Source organism: Salvelinus alpinus, chromosome 9, assembly GCF_045679555.1.
Source record: "Salvelinus alpinus chromosome 9, SLU_Salpinus.1, whole genome shotgun sequence".
NCBI lineage: Eukaryota > Metazoa > Chordata > Actinopteri > Salmoniformes > Salmonidae > Salvelinus > Salvelinus alpinus.
In genome coordinates, this window is record NC_092094.1 from 53,407,700 (window position 1) to 53,412,938 (window position 5,239).

General features: G+C 40.8%; 1 long non-coding RNA gene across 1 annotated transcript; it reads left to right on the forward strand.

Moving 5' to 3' along the window:
* The first annotated feature begins 879 nt into the window (after positions 1-879).
* LOC139530357 (uncharacterized) lies at positions 880-3,586 on the forward strand. The gene is made up of 2 exons (XR_011666012.1): positions 880-1,374; positions 1,792-3,586. It is a non-coding gene; the product is annotated as an uncharacterized lncRNA (long non-coding RNA).
* The last annotated feature ends 1,653 nt before the right edge of the window (positions 3,587-5,239 follow it).

Genomic DNA, 5,239 nt, shown 5'->3' on the forward strand with positions numbered 1-5,239 from the left:
TTCAAGCCTATCAACTCCCGAGATTAGGCTGTCAATACTAAAGTACCTATTAGAACATCCAATAGTCAAAGGTATATGAAATACAAATGGTATAGAGAGAAATAGTCCTATAATAACTACAACCTAAAACTTCTTACCTGGGAATATTGAAGACTCATGTTAAAAGGAACCACCAGCTTTCATATGTTCTCATGTTCTGAGCAAGGAACTTAAACGTTAGCTTTTTTACATGGCACATATTGCACTTTTACTTTCTTCTCCAACACTTTGTTTTTGCATTATTTAAACCAAATTGAACATGTTTCATTATTTATTTGAGACTACATTTATTTTATTGATGTATTATATTAAGTTAAAATAAAAGTGTTCATTGTTCATTCAGTATTGTTGTAATTGTCATTTTTACAAATATATATATAAAAATCGGCCGATTAATCGGTATTGGCTTTTTTTGGTCCTCCAATAATCGGTATCCGTATCGGCGTTGAAAAATCATAATCGGTCGACCTCTAGTATATACAGTTGAAATCGGAAGTTTACATACACCTTAGCCAAATACATTTAACCCTTTCATGCGTGAGTTCCAAATATCTGTAACGGTCGCCCCAGCGTGAGTTGTTTTATGCACGTGATGTTAGAACGTTCTCTCCAATTCCAGAATGTGATTGTTATGCAACAGTACATTTAATCTGCGCTGCCCTCAAACCAAAGCACGCCGCCTGTTTTATTTGTCAATTTTAAATTATTTTCTAAACAGTTTTTTATTTTATAATAACAGTTTGAAATGAGGTGTGTTCCGCCTCATTCATTCACATAAAAGTAGTCATTTTTACTTTTGCGGACCAATTAATTTTTTTTGACATTTCTGACCCGGACAAAATTCCCCAAACACTTCTCAATTGTTTGTGCAGTTCAAGTCTGCAGACATTTACTCATCTGCCGTCCTGCTTACACGTGTTCATATTTTCCACCTGTCGCCTGCATCGCAATCAAAGTTGTTTTCGTTACCAATAATAACTTTGGAAATGTGTGCGTTTCTATCAAAGTGCCTTATTACGTTATAATAGTTTCTGCATGTCGTGTTATGTCGTTTCTACTGTAGCATCATGTTTTTGTGTATATTCCTTATAACCGCGGACACGCGATGTAACGTTACTCATTTCATAACATGTATGGTGATATACCCAATGCTTAGGTATCTAGCTACAGTCTTATTAGCTCTGGAAAACAATGCTAATTGCGTCACGGATGTATTAGCATGTGTTGTATGTTGAAGCTACCCTGGCCTTTTGACTCCCAAGTGGCACAGTGTCTCAGTGCTAGAGGCGTCACTACAGACACCCATCTTCAAATCCAGACTGCGTTTCTATCAAAGTAAGTGCCTAATTACGTTATAATAGTTTCTGTGTCGTGTTATACCGTTTCTACTGTAGCTCACTGTGTGTATGGAGCATAATATATTTGTGTATATTCCTTATAACCGCGGACACGCTAGGTAACGTTACTCATGTTACTCACCTTTTATGGTGTTATATTCAATCGTGCTTATGTAGCTAGTTACATTATTCTATTAGCTCTGTAAAACAATGCTAAATGCGTCAGAAGTATTGGCATGTTGTATTTTGACGCTACCCTGGAAAAATATCTTATACCACTTGGTCGTTTTCTGAGTTCATTCCACAAAGCTGTTTATCATGTCGGCCTTATCCACTGCCCCCATTTTGAGGTAATAGTCAAGCACGCAGTCTGGTTTGATGTTTCTCTGTCTGGTTTGTTTCTCTCTCCCGTCAGGTGGTTCACCTTCCCTGTGGCCGACATGGTTGCTGTATGGACAGTGGAGAGGACATGGACATCTCGTTTGTCATGGCACTTTACTGCCAGCTGTTGACATCTCTTGTTTTGTATAACGGGTCATTTAGGATGGCAGTAGCGTTGATGATGAAATGCAGTCATAGCAGCAGAACTAGAAAGCAGTCTTGGGAAAAGAGGGTGGCAAAGAAGGGAGTTGCAAACATAGGATCTCTGCTCCAGTATTCTCTTAGGGAGTTCTTCTTTACTGACACCAGGAATGTATACATTTCACTAATTGTGGTTGTCCCCCCACTCCTGGTGTAACAGTATAACTTTATGTCCGTCCCCTCGCCCATACCCGGGCGCGAACCAGGGACCCTCTGCACACATCAACACCACGAAGCATCGTTACCCATCGCTCCACAAAAGCCGCGGCCCTTGCTGTGCAAGGGGAACCACTACTTCAAGGTTTCAGAGCAAGTGACGTAACTGATTGAAACGCTATTAGCGCCTACCCGCTAACTAGCTAGCCATTTCACATCCGTTACACTGGCTCTCTCTTATCCTGTAGCTCCAAGGCATAGCGATTGGTCTCTACTATGTCTCCCACTAGCTCCTCTGTCAGAAACAACTTGAAGCACTCTGCCTCAGATGGAAATGGCAAGGGGCGTTGCACTCCAGACTGGGACTCAATTTAGTTTCTGAGGTCTTGGCTGATTTCTTTAGATTTTCCAATGATGTCAAGCAAAGAGGCACTGAGTTTGAAGGTAGGCCTTGAAATACATCCACAGGCACACCTTCAATTGACTCAAATTATGTCAATTAGCCTATCAGAAGCTTCTAAAGCCATGACATAATTTTCTGGAATTTTCCAAGCTGTTTAAAGGTACAATCAACTTAGTGTATGTAAACTTCTGACCCACGGGAATTGTGATACAGTGAATTATAAGTGAAATAATCTGTCTGTAAACAAGTGTTGGGAAAATTACTTGTGTCATGCACAAAGTAGATGTACTAACCGACTTGCCAAAACTATAGTTTGTTAACTATAAATTTGTGGAATGGTTGAAAAATGACCTTTAATGACTCCAACCTAAGTGTATGTAAACTTCCGACTTCAACTGTATGTCCTGGATGGCAGGAAGCTTGGCCCCAGTGATGTACTGGGCCGTACGCACTACCCTCTGTAGTGCCTTACGGTCAGATGCTGAGCAGTTGCCATACCAGGTGGTGATGCAACTAGTCAGGATGCTCTCGATGGTGTAGCTGTAGAACTTTTGAGGATCTGGGAACCCATGCCAAATCTTTTCAGTCTCCTGAGGTGGAAAAGGTGTTGTCGTGCCCTCTTAACAACTGTCTTGGTGTGTTTGGACCATGATCGTTTGTTGGTGATGTGGACACCAAGGAATTTGAAACTCTCGACCTGCTCCGCTACAGTCCCGTTGATGTTAATGGGGGCCTGTTCGGCCTGCCTTTTCCTGTAATCCACGATCAGCTCCTTTGTCTTGCTCACTTTGAGGGAGAGGTTGATGTCCTGGCACCACACAGCCAGGTCTGTGACCTCCTCCCTATAGGTTGTCTCATCGTTATCGGTGATCAGGCCTACCACAGTTGTGCCGTCAGCAAACTTAATGATTTTGTTGGAGTCGTGTTTGGCCACGCAGTCGGGGACTAAATACACACCCCTGAGGCGCCCCAGTGTTGAGGATCAGCATGGTAGACATGTTGTAGCCTACCCTTACCTACCCTACCCTTGTTCTGTCTATTCTGGTGGATTAAACGGAAATTACAACTACCTTCGCAAGGCCTGTTTTTTAAAGTTTTTTTAATTGATATTTTGGAGATTATTTCATTTTCAAATAACCAAAAGTGAGAGGTTGTATCTAAATAAAGGGAAAAGGGCATTCTTTAACATGGGGTGAGACGTTCTTACTAATCTGCCAGATAACTTTTGTATGACTGAAGCCTTTAGTGAAAGGTATAACGCTTTAATATTTAATAATTTCTGCCCTCTGAATTCATATTCATGATATAAATAGGCCTGTTAGTTTTTTTGTCTGGTTTGCCGTTCCAAATAAAATGGAGTCGCTAGCTGTAGGCAAGGCCATCAGCAAATAAGTAAACTGGGATATGACTAAAGAGTTAATCAGGGTGATTTTTTCCCACAAATTCCTTTCCATGGTAACAAGATCTTATGTATACGCCTCACAAGTCCTCAAGTGGCGCTTCTTTAAATAGTACCCACAAAACACCAGTCTCAACGTCAACAGTGAAGAGGCGACTCCGGGATGCTGGCCTTCTAGGCAGAGTTCCTGTGTCCAGTGTCTGTGTTCTTTTACCCATCTTAATCTTTTCTTTTTATTGGCCAGTCTGAGATATGGCTTTTTCTTTGCAACTCTGCCTAGAAGGCCAGCATCCCGGAGTCGCCTCTTCACTGTTGACGTTGAGACTGGTGTTTTGCGGGTACTATTTAATGAAGCTGCCAGTTGAGGACTTGTGAGGCGTCTGTTTCTCAAACTAGACACTCTAATGTACTTGTCCTCTTGCTCAGTTGTGCACCGGGGCCTCCCACTCCTCTTTCTACTCTGCTTAGACCCAGTTTGCTCTGTTCTGTGAAGGGAGTAGTACACAGCGTTGTACGAGATCTTCAGTTTCTTGGCAATTTCTCGCATAGAATAGCCTTCATTTCGCAGATCAAGAATAGACTGACGAGTTTCAGAAGAAAGTTCTTTGTTTCTGGCCATTTTGAGCCTGTAATCGAACCCACAAATGCTGATGCTCCAGGTACTCAACTCGTCTAAAGAAGGTCAGTTTTATTGCTTATTTAAATCAGCACAACAGTTTTCAGCTGTGCTAACATAATTGCAAAAGGGTTTCTAATGATCAATTAGCCTTTTAAAATGATACACTTGGATTAGCTAACACAACGTGCCATTGGAACACAGGTGTGATGGTTGCTGATAATGGGCCTCCCTAAGCCTATTTAGATATTCCATAAAAATTCTGCCGTTTCCAGCTACAATAGTCATTTACAACATTAACAATGTCTACACTGTATTTCTGATCAATTTGATGTTATTTTAAATGGACAAAAAAAGGTGCTTTTCTTTCAAAAACAAGGACATTTCTATGTGACCCCAAACTTTTGGACAGTAGTAATATATATATATATATATATATCATTTCAATGACAACCTCAAGCCAACTATAAATTGTAGAAATTCATATACAAATATTAAAAGCATTTAATAAAGCATAAACCATTGCAACATGAAAATATTGTCCAGTTTACATTGTGTAATTTATTGACGGTCCCTAACTATCCCCACAGATATCCAAAGTGAATCAGTCGATATAATCGAGAACTATTCGAAATCACGCGATATGAATCAGACACACGGGTGTAATGCAGTTTATCTGGACCCCCGCGAGGTCGGAATCACCCCCT